A 17,724-nucleotide genomic window follows, 5' to 3' on the forward strand; every position below is an offset into this window, starting at 1 on the left:
TGGCTGCTTTTGGTTCTAAAGATGATGGATTCAATCTGAAAAGATGGGTTAAGGCTTATTGAACTGATTTCAAATAGATAGGTGGAAAGAAACAGAATTTTCTGGCTGCTTTTGGTTCTAAAGATGATGGATTCAATCTGAAAAGATGGGTTAAGGCTTATTGAACTGATTTAAAATAGATAGGTGGAAAGAATCAGAATTTTCTGGCTGCTTTTGGTTCTGAAGATGATGGATTCAATCTGAAAAGATGGGTTAAGGCGTATTGAACTGATTTCAAATAGATAGGTGGAAAGAAACCGAATTTTCTTGCTGCTTTTGTTTCTAAAGATGATGGATCAATGTGAAAAGATGGGTTAAGGCGTATTGAACTGATTTCAAATAGATAGGTGGAAAGAAACAGAATTTTCTGGCTGCTTTTGGTTCTAAAGATGATGGATTCAATCTGAAAAGATGGGTTAAGGCTTATTGAACTGATTTAAAATAGATAGGTGGAAAGAATCAGAATTTTCTGGCTGCATTTGGTCCTGAAGATGATAGACTCGATCCGAAATGATAGGTTAAGGTAAACTGAACTTATTTCGAGTAGATGGGTTGAAAGATACAGATTTTTCTAGCTAAATATGGTTCTAAAGATGATGAATTATAACTCAATGGATGGGTTTGGGTGTATTGAACTGATATCGAATAGATAGGTGGAAAGAATAAGAATTTTCTGGCTGCTTTTGGTTCTGAAGATGATGGATTCAATCTGAAAAGATGAGTAAAGGCGTATTGAACTGATTTCAAATAGATAGGTGGAAAGAATCAGAATTTTCTGGCTGCTTTTGGTTCTAAAGATGATGGATTCAATCTGAAAAGATGAGTAAAGGCGTATTGAACTGATTTCAAATAGATAGGTGGAAAGAAACAGAATTTTCTGGCTGCTTTTGGTTCTAAAGATGATGGATTCAATCTGAAAAGATGGGTTAAGGCTTATTGAACTGATTTCAAATAGATAGGTGGAAAGAATCAGAATTTTCTGGCTGCATTTGGTTCTGAAGATGATAGACTCGATCCGAAATGATAGGTTAAGGTAAACTGAACTTATTTCGAGTAGATGGGTTGAAAGATACAGATTTTTCTAGCTAAATATGGTTCTAAAGATGATGAATTCTATCTTAATTGATGGGTTTGGGTGTATTGAACTGATATCAAATAGATAGGTGGAAAGAAACCGAATTTTCTGGCTGCTTTTGGTTCTGAAGATGATGGATTCAATCTGAAAAGATGAGTAAAGGCGTATTGAACTGATTTCAAATAGATAGGTGGAAAGAAACCGAATTTTCTGGCTGCTTTTGGTTCTGAAGATGATGGATTCAATCTGAAAAGATGAGTAAAGGCGTATTGAACTGATTTCAAATAGATAGGTGGAAAGAAACAGAATTTTCTGGCTGCTTTTGGTTCTAAAGATGATGGATTCAATCTGAAAAGATGAGTAAAGGCGTATTGAACTGATTTCAAATAGATAGGTGGAAAGAAACAGAATTTTCTGGCTGCTTTTGGTTCTAAAGATGATGGATTCAATCTGAAAAGATGAGTAAAGGCGTATTGAACTGATTTCAAATAGATAGGTGGAAAGAATCAGAATTTTCTGGCTGCATTTGGTTCCGAAGATGATAGACTCGATCCGAAATGATAGGTTAAGGTAAACTGAACTTATTTCGAGTAGATGGGTTGAAAGATACAGATTTTTCTAGCTAAATATGGTTCTAAAGATGATGAATTCTATCTTAATTGATGGGTTTGGGTGTATTGAACTGATATCAAATAGATAGGTGGAAAGAATAAGAATTTTCTGGCTGCTTTTGGTTCTGAAGATGATGGATTCAATCTGAAAAGATGAGTAAAGGCGTATTGAACTGATTTCAAATAGATAGGTGGAAAGAAACAGAATTTTCTGGCTGCTTTTGGTTCTAAAGATGATGGATTCAATCTGAAAAGATGAGTAAAGGCGTATTGAACTGATTTCAAATAGATAGGTGGAAAGAAACAGAATTTTCTGGCTGCATTTGGTTCTAAAGATGATGGATTCAATCTGAAAAGATGAGTAAAGGCGTATTGAACTGATTTAAAATAGATAGGTGGAAAGAATCAGAATTTTCTGGCTGAATTTGGTTCTGAAGATGATAGACTCGATCCGAAATGATAGGTTAAGGTAAACTGAACTTATTTCGAGTAGATGGGTTGAAAGATACATATTTTTCTAGCTAAATATGGTTCTAAAGATGATGAATTCTATCTTAATTGATGGGTTTGGGTGTATTGAACTGATATCAAATAGATAGGTGGAAAGAATAAGAATTTTCTGGCTGCTTTTGGTTCTGAAGATGATGGATTCAATCTGAAAAGATGAGTAAAGGCGTATTGAACTGATTTCAAATAGATAGGTGGAAAGAAACAGAATTTTCTGGCTGCTTTTGGTTCTAAAGATGATGGATTCAATCTGAAAAGATGGGTTAAGGCTTATTGAACTGATTTCAAATAGATAGGTGGAAAGAAACAGAATTTTCTGGCTGCTTTTGGTTCTAAAGATGATGGATTCAATCTGAAAAGATGGGTTAAGGCTTATTGAACTGATTTAAAATAGATAGGTGGAAAGAATCAGAATTTTCTGGCTGCTTTTGGTTCTGAAGATGATGGATTCAATCTGAAAAGATGGGTTAAGGCGTATTGAACTGATTTCAAATAGATAGGTGGAAAGAAACCGAATTTTCTTGCTGCTTTTGTTTCTAAAGATGATGGATCAATGTGAAAAGATGGGTTAAGGCGTATTGAACTGATTTCAAATAGATAGGTGGAAAGAAACAGAATTTTCTGGCTGCTTTTGGTTCTAAAGATGATGGATTCAATCTGAAAAGATGGGTTAAGGCTTATTGAACTGATTTAAAATAGATAGGTGGAAAGAATCAGAATTTTCTGGCTGCATTTGGTCCTGAAGATGATAGACTCGATCCGAAATGATAGGTTAAGGTAAACTGAACTTATTTCGAGTAGATGGGTTGAAAGATACAGATTTTTCTAGCTAAATATGGTTCTAAAGATGATGAATTATAACTCAATGGATGGGTTTGGGTGTATTGAACTGATATCGAATAGATAGGTGGAAAGAATAAGAATTTTCTGGCTGCTTTTGGTTCTGAAGATGATGGATTCAATCTGAAAAGATGAGTAAAGGCGTATTGAACTGATTTCAAATAGATAGGTGGAAAGAATCAGAATTTTCTGGCTGCTTTTGGTTCTAAAGATGATGGATTCAATCTGAAAAGATGAGTAAAGGCGTATTGAACTGATTTCAAATAGATAGGTGGAAAGAAACAGAATTTTCTGGCTGCTTTTGGTTCTAAAGATGATGGATTCAATCTGAAAAGATGGGTTAAGGCTTATTGAACTGATTTCAAATAGATAGGTGGAAAGAATCAGAATTTTCTGGCTGCATTTGGTTCTGAAGATGATAGACTCGATCCGAAATGATAGGTTAAGGTAAACTGAACTTATTTCGAGTAGATGGGTTGAAAGATACAGATTTTTCTAGCTAAATATGGTTCTAAAGATGATGAATTCTATCTTAATTGATGGGTTTGGGTGTATTGAACTGATATCAAATAGATAGGTGGAAAGAAACCGAATTTTCTGGCTGCTTTTGGTTCTGAAGATGATGGATTCAATCTGAAAAGATGAGTAAAGGCGTATTGAACTGATTTCAAATAGATAGGTGGAAAGAAACCGAATTTTCTGGCTGCTTTTGGTTCTGAAGATGATGGATTCAATCTGAAAAGATGAGTAAAGGCGTATTGAACTGATTTCAAATAGATAGGTGGAAAGAAACAGAATTTTCTGGCTGCTTTTGGTTCTAAAGATGATGGATTCAATCTGAAAAGATGAGTAAAGGCGTATTGAACTGATTTCAAATAGATAGGTGGAAAGAAACAGAATTTTCTGGCTGCTTTTGGTTCTAAAGATGATGGATTCAATCTGAAAAGATGAGTAAAGGCGTATTGAACTGATTTCAAATAGATAGGTGGAAAGAATCAGAATTTTCTGGCTGCATTTGGTTCCGAAGATGATAGACTCGATCCGAAATGATAGGTTAAGGTAAACTGAACTTATTTCGAGTAGATGGGTTGAAAGATACAGATTTTTCTAGCTAAATATGGTTCTAAAGATGATGAATTCTATCTTAATTGATGGGTTTGGGTGTATTGAACTGATATCAAATAGATAGGTGGAAAGAATAAGAATTTTCTGGCTGCTTTTGGTTCTGAAGATGATGGATTCAATCTGAAAAGATGAGTAAAGGCGTATTGAACTGATTTCAAATAGATAGGTGGAAAGAAACAGAATTTTCTGGCTGCTTTTGGTTCTAAAGATGATGGATTCAATCTGAAAAGATGAGTAAAGGCGTATTGAACTGATTTCAAATAGATAGGTGGAAAGAAACAGAATTTTCTGGCTGCATTTGGTTCTAAAGATGATGGATTCAATCTGAAAAGATGAGTAAAGGCGTATTGAACTGATTTAAAATAGATAGGTGGAAAGAATCAGAATTTTCTGGCTGAATTTGGTTCTGAAGATGATAGACTCGATCCGAAATGATAGGTTAAGGTAAACTGAACTTATTTCGAGTAGATGGGTTGAAAGATACATATTTTTCTAGCTAAATATGGTTCTAAAGATGATGAATTCTATCTTAATTGATGGGTTTGGGTGTATTGAACTGATATCAAATAGATAGGTGGAAAGAATAAGAATTTTCTGGCTGCTTTTGGTTCTGAAGATGATGGATTCAATCTGAAAAGATGAGTAAAGGCGTATTGAACTGATTTCAAATAGATAGGTGGAAAGAAACAGAATTTTCTGGCTGCTTTTGGTTCTAAAGATGATGGATTCAATCTGAAAAGATGGGTTAAGGCTTATTGAACTGATTTAAAATAGATAGGTGGAAAGAATCAGAATTTTCTGGCTGCTTTTGGTTCTGAAGATGATGGATTCAATCTGAAAAGATGGGTTAAGGCGTATTGAACTGATTTCAAATAGATAGGTGGAAAGAATCAGAATTTTCTGGCTGCTTTTGGTTCTAAAGATGATGGATTCAATCTGAAAAGATGGGTTAAGGCTTATTGAACTGATTTAAAATAGATAGGTGGAAAGAATCAGAATTTTCTGGCTGCTTTTGTTTCTAAAGATGATGGATTCAATCTGAAAAGATGGGTTAGGGCGTATTGAACTGATTTAAAATAGATAGGTGGAAAGAAACCGAATTTTCTGGCTGCTTTTGTTTCTAAAGATGATGGATCAATGTGAAAAGATGGGTTAAGGCGTATTGAACTGATTTCAAATAGATAGGTGGAAAGAAACAGAATTTTCTGGCTGCTTTTGGTTCTAAAGATGATGGATTCAATCTGAAAAGATGAGTAAAGGCGTATTGAACTGATTTAAAATAGATAGGTGGAAAGAATCAGAATTTTCTGGCTGCATTTGGTTCTGAAGATGATAGACTCGATCCGAAATGATAGGTTAAGGTAAACTGAACTTATTTCGAGTAGATGGGTTGAAAGATACAGATTTTTCTAGCTAAATATGGTTCTAAAGATGATGAATTCTATCTTAATTGATGGGTTTGGGTGTATTGAACTGATATCAAATAGATAGGTGGAAAGAATAAGAATTTTCTGGCTGCTTTTGGTTCTGAAGATGATGGATTCAATCTGAAAAGATGAGTAAAGGCGTATTGAACTGATTTCAAATAGATAGGTGGAAAGAAACAGAATTTTCTGGCTGCTTTTGGTTCTAAAGATGATGGATTCAATCTGAAAAGATGGGTTAAGGCTTATTGAACTGATTTAAAATAGATAGGTGGAAAGAAACCGAATTTTCTGGCTGCTTTTGTTTCTAAAGATGATGGATCAATGTGAAAAGATGGGTTAAGGCGTATTGAACTGATTTCAAATAGATAGGTGGAAAGAAACCGAATTTTCTGGCCTCTTTTGGTTCTAAAGATGATGGATTCAATCTGAAAAGATGGGTTAAGGCTTATTGAACTGATTTCAAATAGATAGGTGGAAAGAATCAGAATTTTCTGGCTGCATTTGGTTCTGAAGATGATAGACTCGATCCGAAATGATAGGTTAAGGTAAACTGAACTTATTTCGAGTAGATGGGTTGAAAGATACAGATTTTTCTAGCTAAATATGGTTCTAAAGATGATGAATTATAACTTAATTGATGGGTTTGGGTGTATTGAACTGATATCAAATAGATAGGTGGAAAGAATAAGAATTTTCTGGCTGCTTTTGGTTCTGAAGATGATGGATTCAATCTGAAAAGATGAGTAAAGGCGTATTGAACTGATTTCAAATAGATAGGTGGAAAGAAACAGAATTTTCTGGCTGCTTTTGGTTCTAAAGATGATGGATTCAATCTGAAAAGATGGGTTAAGGCTTATTGAACTGATTTAAAATAGATAGGTGGAAAGAATCAGAATTTTCTGGCTGCTTTTGGTTCTGAAGATGATGGATTCAATCTGAAAAAATGGGTTAAGGCGTATTGAACTGATTTCAAATAGATAGGTGGAAAGAAACCGAATTTTCTGGCCTCTTTTGGTTCTAAAGATGATGGATTCAATCTGAAAAGATGGGTTAAGGCTTATTGAACTGATTTCAAATAGATAGGTGGAAAGAATCAGAATTTTCTGGCTGCATTTGGTTCTGAAGATGATAGACTCGATCCGAAATGATAGGTTAAGGTAAACTGAACTTATTTCGAGTAGATGGGTTGAAAGATACAGATTTTCTAGCTAAATATGGTTCTAAAGATGATGAATTATAACTTAATTGATGGGTTTGGGTGTATTGAACTGATTTCAAATAGATAGGTGGAAAGAAACAGAATTTTCTGGCTGCTTTTGGTTCTAAAGATGATGGATTCAATCTGAAAAGATGGGTTAAGGCTTATTGAACTGATTTAAAATAGATAGGTGGAAAGAATCAGAATTTTCTGGCTGCTTTTGGTTCTGAAGATGATGGATTCAATCTGAAAAGATGGGTTAAGGCGTATTGAACTGATTTCAAATAGATAGGTGGAAAGAAACCGAATTTTCTGGCTGCTTTTGTTTCTAAAGATGATGGATCAATGTGAAAAGATGGGTTAAGGCGTATTGAACTGATTTCAAATAGATAGGTGGAAAGAAACCGAATTTTCTGGCTGCTTTCGGTTCTAAAGATGATGGATTCAATCTGAAAAGATGGGTTAAGGCTTATTGAACTGATTTCAAATTTATAGGTGGAAAGAATCAGAATTTTCTGGCTGCATTTGGTTCTGAAGATGATAGACTCGATCCGAAATGATAGGTTAAGGTAAACTGAACTTATTTCGAGTAGATGGGTTGAAAGATACAGATTTTTCTAGCTAAATATGGTTCTAAAGATGATGAATTCTATCTTAATTGATGGTTTTGGGTGTATTGAACTGATATCAAATAGATAGGTGGAAAGAAACAGAATTTTCTGGCTGCTTTTGGTTCAAAAGATGATGGATTCAATCTGAAAAGATGAGTAAAGGCGTATTGAACTGATTTCAAATAGATAGGTGGAAAGAAACAGAATTTTCTGGCTGCTTTTGGTTCTAAAGATGATGGATTCAATCTGAAAAGATGGGTTAAGGCTTATTGAACTGATTTCAAATAGATAGGTGGAAAGAAACCGAATTTTCTGGCTGCTTTTGTTTCTAAAGATGATGGATCAATGTGAAAATATGGGTTAAGGCGTATTGAACTGATTTCAAATAGATAGGTGGAAAGAAACCGAATTTTCTGGCTGCTTTTGTTTCTAAAGATGATGGATCAATGTGAAAAGATGGGTTAAGGCGTATTGAACTGATTTCAAATAGATAGGTGGAAAGAAACAGAATTTTCTGGCTGCTTTTGGTTCTAAAGACGATGGATTCAATCTGAAAAGATGGGTTAAGGCTTATTGAACTGATTTCAAATAGATAGGTGGAAAGAATCAGAATTTTCTGGCTGCATTTGGTTCTGAAGATGATAGACTCGATCCGAAATGATAGGTTAAGGTAAACTGAACTTATTTCGAGTAGATGGGTTGAAAGATACAGATTTTTCTAGCTAAATATGGTTCTAAAGATGATGAATTCTATCTTAATTGATGGGTTAGGATGTACAGAACTGATTTTTAATAGATTGGTTGAAAGATTAAGAATTTTCTGACTACTTATGCTTCTGAAGTTGATGAATTCTATGTTAATTGATGGGTTTGGGTGTATTGAACTGATTTCAAATAGATAGTTGGAAAGAATAAGAATTTTCTGGCTGCTTTTGGTTCTAAAGATGATGGATTCAATCTGAAAAGATGAGTAAAGGCGTATTGAACTGATTTCAAATAGATAGGTGGAAAGAATCAGAATTTTCTGGCTGCATTTGGTTCTGAAGATGATAGACTCGATCCGAAATGATAGGTTAAGGTAAACTGAACTTATTTCGAGTAGATGGGGTGAAAGATACAGATTTTTCTAGCTAAATATGGTTCTAAAGATGATGAATTCTATCTTAATTGATGGGTTTGGGTGTATTGAACTGATATCAAATAGATAGGTGGAAAGAATAAGAATTTTCTGGCTGCTTTTGGTTCTGAAGATGATGGATTCAATCTGAAAAGATGAGTAAAGGCGTATTGAACTGATTTCAAATAGATAGGTGGAAAGAAACAGAATTTTCTGGCTGCTTTTGGTTCTAAAGATGATGGATTCAATCTGAAAAGATGGGTTAAGGCTTATTGAACTGATTTAAAATAGATAGGTGGAAAGAATCAGAATTTTCTGGCTGCTTTTGGTTCTGAAGATGATGGATTCAATCTGAAAAGATGGGTTAAGGCGTATTGAACTGATTTCAAATAGATAGGTGGAAAGAATCAGAATTTTCTGGCTGCTTTTGGTTCTAAAGATGATGGATTCAATCTGAAAAGATGGGTTAAGGCTTATTGAACTGATTTAAAATAGATAGGTGGAAAGAATCAGAATTTTCTGGCTGCTTTTGTTTCTAAAGATGATGGATTCAATCTGAAAAGATGGGTTAGGGCGTATTGAACTGATTTAAAATAGATAGGTGGAAAGAAACCGAATTTTCTGGCTGCTTTTGTTTCTAAAGATGATGGATCAATGTGAAAAGATGGGTTAAGGCGTATTGAACTGATTTCAAATAGATAGGTGGAAAGAAACAGAATTTTCTGGCTGCTTTTGGTTCTAAAGATGATGGATTCAATCTGAAAAGATGAGTAAAGGCGTATTGAACTGATTTAAAATAGATAGGTGGAAAGAATCAGAATTTTCTGGCTGCATTTGGTTCTGAAGATGATAGACTCGATCCGAAATGATAGGTTAAGGTAAACTGAACTTATTTCGAGTAGATGGGTTGAAAGATACAGATTTTTCTAGCTAAATATGGTTCTAAAGATGATGAATTCTATCTTAATTGATGGGTTTGGGTGTATTGAACTGATATCAAATAGATAGGTGGAAAGAATAAGAATTTTCTGGCTGCTTTTGGTTCTGAAGATGATGGATTCAATCTGAAAAGATGAGTAAAGGCGTATTGAACTGATTTCAAATAGATAGGTGGAAAGAAACAGAATTTTCTGGCTGCTTTTGGTTCTAAAGATGATGGATTCAATCTGAAAAGATGGGTTAAGGCTTATTGAACTGATTTAAAATAGATAGGTGGAAAGAAACCGAATTTTCTGGCTGCTTTTGTTTCTAAAGATGATGGATCAATGTGAAAAGATGGGTTAAGGCGTATTGAACTGATTTCAAATAGATAGGTGGAAAGAAACCGAATTTTCTGGCCTCTTTTGGTTCTAAAGATGATGGATTCAATCTGAAAAGATGGGTTAAGGCTTATTGAACTGATTTCAAATAGATAGGTGGAAAGAATCAGAATTTTCTGGCTGCATTTGGTTCTGAAGATGATAGACTCGATCCGAAATGATAGGTTAAGGTAAACTGAACTTATTTCGAGTAGATGGGTTGAAAGATACAGATTTTTCTAGCTAAATATGGTTCTAAAGATGATGAATTATAACTTAATTGATGGGTTTGGGTGTATTGAACTGATATCAAATAGATAGGTGGAAAGAATAAGAATTTTCTGGCTGCTTTTGGTTCTGAAGATGATGGATTCAATCTGAAAAGATGAGTAAAGGCGTATTGAACTGATTTCAAATAGATAGGTGGAAAGAAACAGAATTTTCTGGCTGCTTTTGGTTCTAAAGATGATGGATTCAATCTGAAAAGATGGGTTAAGGCTTATTGAACTGATTTAAAATAGATAGGTGGAAAGAATCAGAATTTTCTGGCTGCTTTTGGTTCTGAAGATGATGGATTCAATCTGAAAAAATGGGTTAAGGCGTATTGAACTGATTTCAAATAGATAGGTGGAAAGAAACCGAATTTTCTGGCCTCTTTTGGTTCTAAAGATGATGGATTCAATCTGAAAAGATGGGTTAAGGCTTATTGAACTGATTTCAAATAGATAGGTGGAAAGAATCAGAATTTTCTGGCTGCATTTGGTTCTGAAGATGATAGACTCGATCCGAAATGATAGGTTAAGGTAAACTGAACTTATTTCGAGTAGATGGGTTGAAAGATACAGATTTTCTAGCTAAATATGGTTCTAAAGATGATGAATTATAACTTAATTGATGGGTTTGGGTGTATTGAACTGATTTCAAATAGATAGGTGGAAAGAAACAGAATTTTCTGGCTGCTTTTGGTTCTAAAGATGATGGATTCAATCTGAAAAGATGGGTTAAGGCTTATTGAACTGATTTAAAATAGATAGGTGGAAAGAATCAGAATTTTCTGGCTGCTTTTGGTTCTGAAGATGATGGATTCAATCTGAAAAGATGGGTTAAGGCGTATTGAACTGATTTCAAATAGATAGGTGGAAAGAAACCGAATTTTCTGGCTGCTTTTGTTTCTAAAGATGATGGATCAATGTGAAAAGATGGGTTAAGGCGTATTGAACTGATTTCAAATAGATAGGTGGAAAGAAACAGAATTTTCTGGCTGCTTTTGGTTCTAAAGATGATGGATTCAATCTGAAAAGATGAGTAAAGGCGTATTGAACTGATTTAAAATAGATAGGTGGAAAGAATCAGAATTTTCTGGCTGCATTTGGTTCTGAAGATGATAGACTCGATCCGAAATGATAGGTTAAGGTAAACTGAACTTATTTCGAGTAGATGGGTTGAAAGATACAGATTTTTCTAGCTAAATATGGTTCTAAAGATGATGAATTCTATCTTAATTGATGGGTTTGGGTGTATTGAACTGATATCAAATAGATAGGTGGAAAGAATAAGAATTTTCTGGCTGCTTTTGGTTCAAAAGATGATGGATTCAATCTGAAAAGATGAGTAAAGGCGTATTGAACTGATTTCAAATAGATAGGTGGAAAGAAACAGAATTTTCTGGCTGCTTTTGGTTCTGAAGATGATGGATTCTATGTTAATTGATGGGTTTGGGTGTATTGAACTGATTTCAAATAGATAGTTGGAAAGAATAAGAATTTTCTGGCTGCTTTTGGTTCTGAAGATAATGGATTCAATCTAAAAAGATGAGTAAAGGCGTATATAGGTGGAAAGAAACAGAATTTTCTGGCTGCTTTTGGTTATAAAGATGATGGATTCAATCGGAAAAGATGGGTTAAAACTCTTTCCAATGCGACTTCTCTAAAAACCAGATCCTGAGATTTGCTAACTTTATTTCGAAAAAAAGATTTTTTCAAAAAATATTGGGTTCTCAAACTTCTAGACGGTCTAATACGCTTCCCTACACTAAAATATGATGATTCAGCTTGTTTCTGATGATCTAGCTATTCTGGGGTCGTTAGGGGCCCCCAAAATGTAAAAAAAAAATTGACCTACTTTCGGGTCATTCGGGTACCCCTACCCCTAACTGCAGCTTCATATTCTAAAATCATTGTGTGTTTTATAAAATGAATAAGGAATTGCACCTTTATACCAATAATTTAAAATCTTGTTCATTTGGATAATAATATCGAGTTATAACAAAATCATTATCAACTAAACTTTTTGATAAAATATCTAATGAACTTGCTCGAAATCTATAAGAATCTAAAAATCTAATGCAACCAAATTGAAATGAAATATAATTTTCGGATGTTTTAGCTAATAGTTAAAAATCATATTTTCTTACATTTACACCATTCATAGCATTATATTCTTCTATTTCTTGATTAATTGCGCCCAATTTTCCCGATAATTGTTTTATAAATAGATGGGTATCATAGCCTGATAAATGAAATAATATTGGAACGAAATTTACTTTTTTAGCTTGTAAATTACAATCTTCATGAGCAGCCCCACGATATTCTGAATTTAAATGATCATGGTCTCTAAGTTTTTTATCAAATGAATAAAAACGTTTTTCACAATAACAGCAATGAGTTGCATAATGAAAATCAATTTCATCTTCTTTCGTCATAACTATTCTTTTATTTTTGTTTAATAATTCTGCCAAATCACTTTCTAATTCAATTATTTTGTTACAAAAATTATTAACTACATCTTCACCTCTAAAAGAAATATATTTACTTTCATGTAATTTAGGATAATTTGATTTTATATAAATTCCATAAGCAGAAGCTCTTTGATGAACTTTTTTAATTGTATTTATAATTGGCGGGTCTTGTATTGTGTCTTCATTTGATTCATTTCCTTTATCCATTGATTTTAATAATTGCTTTTTCTTATATATTTCTTTTCTATCTTGATCAGTTAATTCTTTATTCAACGATTCAAAATCCCCATAAATTACAAATGGAACAATATTCTTAAATTTATGATTAGTAATTTTCAATTTATAATCTTTTTCTGTTGGCATTATTTATTAATTTACAAAAATCTTTATTATCACATAATTCTTTATGTTTTAATAATGTATTCTCAGTCATAAATTTAGATAAACATTTTTCTACGTAGATAAATTTTATGATGATGATCACTTTCTGTTCTAAAGAATAAATCCATTTGTTTTAACCACATATAATGTTCATTTTCATCTTTTTTGTAATATAACAAATCTATAGCATTCTCATCATCATAATATTCTGTTAAATATAAAGCTTCCAATGTATAATCTTCAATATTTTCACCTTTTGTCTTTGGTAATTGCATTAATTCAAATATATTTATTTTTAAATTATTAACTTTTTCTATTTTAGGAATCATTTTTATAGTTACTGGATATTGATCAATTTTATATAATGTTTCATATTTCCGGTAATCTGTTATTCTACAAACATTTTCCTGAGTTGGATGTAAGCAACTAATAATTGACCATAGAAAACATTTATTATCTTCATTTTGAATATTTATTACTGCTTTTGTTGTAAATGGTAATTTAATATAAGATAATGCTTAATTATCCTTTTCTGTAGTAAAGTTTGAATCATTTTTAAACATTTTATTACTTTTTGATGTTTTAATTCTTTTTGTATTATAAACATTTAAATCTATAAATATAATTTCATTCAATGATAAACCAGAACCCTCAAAATATCTTTCTTCAATATGACGTTTAAATTCATTAAATATTTTTCCTAACTTCTCTTTTATTTGTGTTTTTGAAATTATTTCTTTAGAGAGTGTTTGAATATTATAATCCATTTTATCTTCTGACTTTAAAAACTTTCCCAGAGATACTAATTTTTGGATATTCAACATCTGTTATCAAATCTAGTATTTATTCTATTATTTCATTTAATTTACTATAATCTTCTATTGTTGTAACTTTAAAAAATGTAAATATAATAGCTGCAGGACCAATTTTACTACGTAATGTTTCTGATATTTCAATTGTATCTTTTATTTCTAGTGAATCAATATAATTTCTAACATTTTCCATGTAAGGTTTATTTGAAATGGATTTAGTTTTTGAAGTTGGTTTTTTTACTTGTTGAGGTTTATCATCAAAATAATCTATTCCTAAAACATTATTTCTCAAATTTTGATGGTGTTTTTCTGTTTCGAGATGTCTATTGTAATTCCTTTTTGTTATAAATTCATCACAAACTTCACATTTTATTTCATCCACATTTATATTTACTAATCGTTCTTTTCTTTCATTGGAATATTCTGGAGTTTCAAAATCTATAACATTTTTTATATGATTTGCAGATTTTTCATGACGCAATTTCTGAGATTTATCAATGTATTTTTTACAATATGGACAATAATATTGATATTTAATAACATTATTGTTTTCGGTCTGGTGTTCATTCTCCCCCATTTATAAAGAAAAAAAATTACTTGTGGTGATGAGTGGTGTCTCGACCTTCGATCTCTGATCTGGCAATGTACATATTATCTGACTTAGAAATATAATTGGTACAATAGTTTTCAAAGAAATTCTCTTGCAGTGTAGTTGGTTGTATACCAATAGTTTCAAGACTTCAATAATTCTCTTCAGGTTCAAAAAACGCTCATTTGTCTCAGAACGACTAGAATTAAATTCATAAAATACAGGTCCAGATATAATGTACCCTAATCTGGAATCTAATGCTGCAGGTCCAGTTGAAGATTTAATTAGATTGGACTGAATGAATTTGTAATAGTAATCACTACCGATTAGAATATCAATCTTATTAGACGTACAAAAACGTGCCAACCTCAACCCATTGAATTCCGGAATTTTGCTTAGATTGAATTGGAAATTAACTAAGGGTCAAGTGACTAAAGCTTCGATTATTTCTATTGAATTATCATTACATGAAACTTTAATGCTAACTACGTCAACTTCTTGATTACTCGGCACGTTAGATCCAAAACTACCTGTACTAATTAATTCTTTGCCAATTGGTTGAACACCCAATCGACTGACTATTAGCGCCCCTCAAATTTTGTGAATTTGTGGTTGAAGCTTTCATCCTTAATGCCAGCTCACTGAAAGCCATTTCTAATGTGTCCACCTCAAGCTTCCGTTCTCAAATATACTCGTCGAATTCGACAACTAAGTCTGTATAAGATGTGATAGACATCCGCTTCCTCTAAGATTTGACAGTCCAAACTTTCTAAGAGTTCTAATTTTGAATTCATATTTTTCAAAAATGACGTACCTTCTACTAGATTTTCCTCACGCAACGACTGGTCACATTTAGACTTCAGCTTAGTAAATTGTCCTCGGTGAGCTGCACGAGACGCTTTGATTTTCTCCATTTTTTCCATTTCACTAATAGTAGAGGCTCGAGGGACCAAATGTCCGGAATGTGGCGGACCCAAAGTAAACGACCAACACGGTGTAGTAATATGAAGTCGACTGACTAACGGCATTATTCAGAGGACTGTAGCGTACATGATTATATGGTTGGTTAACATTTTACAGTTGATTGGGAATAGTTTGTGGTCTGACTGGATGCCAACTCGAGAATACTGTATACAAAACCATAGACTGTAACTTATAATATATTGAAATTTAAAATATAGCATATGGGTCATGACATTGAAAGATTAAGAATTTTCTGACTACTTATGCTTCTGAAGTTGATGGATTCAATCTGAAAAGATGGGTTTAGGCGTATTGATACAAAACCATAAAAACCCTGGGTGTGGGGTCCGTTGGGGTGGACCCAACGCGAAAAATCAGTGTCAAAATACGCGAAAATACACTAAGTCGAGACATGAAAAACGTGAAAAACGACCCCTCTTCTAACATCTCCTACGACCTTAATAGTGACCCTAGGGCTCTGAAACTTCTCAGGGACCTAGGGGAGGGTCCAATCAAAGTGTGCAAACCTTATAAAAAGGACCCTAGACCTGCAAGTCACCCCTTTCTACCTTTTGGTGCACGGATTTACCAGGGGTCTCAGACGGCCGTGCGACCACATTTCAGGGGGTCGCAAGACCCTTTCTAGAAAGCTCAGGGCTCTGAGGTATTTCAGGTATTTAGAAAGGGCCCTGTAGTATGTAATGTATAGAAACATAAAATCCTCGGGTGCGGGCTTCTGTTGAGCCTAGGTTGGAAAAATTAGTGTCGGAGATAGGTGAAAATACGCGAAAATACTCTGTCCAGAACTGAAAACAACCCCTTAAAACTTGTTTTTAATTCCGTTAAGGATGATCGAAGTAGCTTGAAACTTTGCAGGCAGAGAGAAGAGACCCTTACGCAAGTGTACAAGCTATGAAAAGGCATTGTCAATGAGTTAATAATTAGGTGTGTAATTAATGGTCAAGAGCCACCAAATCTCTATCTGTGTTCTCTAGTCTGTGCTATAAGGCTTAGAACGAATCAAAACCAGCAAGTCGCCCCGATAGCTCAAGTGGTAGAGCATCGCCTGCCTTGCAAGCGAGACATCCGTGGTTCGAGTCCCGGTGTCGGTGGTTGACAGATTTTCACTCGTACTTCACTAATACTCTAATTCTCTAATTACATTCATGATTCTGATTAAGCTAGGGTTAATGGGATAAGGCTAATTCTCCAATTCTCTAATTACATACATGATTCTGATTAATTGCAAGCTAGGGTTTAATGGGATTAAGGCTAATTCTCCAATTCTCTAATTACATACATGATTACGGTTAGGGTTAGGGTTAGGGTTAGGGTTAGGGTTAGGGTTAGGGTTAGGGTTAGGGTTAGGGTTAGGGTTAGGGTTAGGGTTAGGGTTAGGGTTAGGGTTAGGGTTAGGGTTAGGGTTAGGGTTAGGGTTAGGGTTAGGGTTAGGGTTAGGGTTAGGGTTAGGGTTAGGGTTAGGGTTAGGGTTAGGGTTAGGGTTAGGGTTAGGGTTAGGGTTAGGGTTAGGGTTAGGGTTAGGGTTAGGGTTAGGGTTAGGGTTAGGGTTAGGGTTAGGGTTAGGGTTAGGGTTAGGGTTAGGGTTAGGGTTAGGGTTAGGGTTAGGGTTAGGGTTAGGGTTAGGGTTAGGGTTAGGGTTAGGGTTAGGTTAGGGTTAGGGTTAGGGTTAGGGTTAGGGTTAGGGTTAGGGTTAGGGTTAGGGTTAGGGTTAGGGTTAGGGTTAGGGTTAGGGTTAGGGTTAGGGTTAGGGTTAGGGTTAGGGTTAGGGTTAGGGTTAGGGTTAGGGTTAGGGTTAGGGTTAGGGTTAGGGTTAGGGTTAGGGTTAGGGTTAGGGTTAGGGTTAGGGTTAGGGTTAGGGTTAGGGTTAGGGTTAGGGTTAGGTTAGGGTTAGGGTTAGGGTTAGGGTTAGGGTTAGGGTTAGGGTTAGGGTTAGGGTTAGGGTTAGGGTTAGGGTTAGGGTTAGGGTTAGGGTTAGGGTTAGGGTTAGGGTTAGGGTTAGGGTTAGGGTTAGGGTTAGGGTTAGGGTTAGGGTTAGGGTTAGGGTTAGGGTTAGGGTTAGGGTTAGGGTTAGGGTTAGGGTTAGGGTTAGGGTTAGGGTTAGGGTTAGGGTTAGGGTTAGGGTTAGGGTTAGGGTTAGGGTTAGGGTTAGGGTTAGGGTTAGGGTTAGGGTTAGGGTTAGGGTTAGGGTTAGGGTTAGGGTTAGGTTAGGGTTAGGGTTAGGGTTAGGGTTAGGGTTAGGGTTAGGGTTAGGGTTAGGGTTAGGGTTAGGGTTAGGGTTAGGGTTAGGGTTAGGGTTAGGGTTAGGGTTAGGGTTAGGGTTAGGGTTAGGGTTAGGGTTAGGGTTAGGGTTAGGGTTAGGGTTAGGGTTAGGGT

The sequence above is a fragment of the Tubulanus polymorphus genome, unplaced genomic scaffold (genome assembly GCF_964204645.1).
Source record: "Tubulanus polymorphus unplaced genomic scaffold, tnTubPoly1.2 scaffold_26, whole genome shotgun sequence".
NCBI lineage: Eukaryota > Metazoa > Nemertea > Palaeonemertea > Tubulaniformes > Tubulanidae > Tubulanus > Tubulanus polymorphus.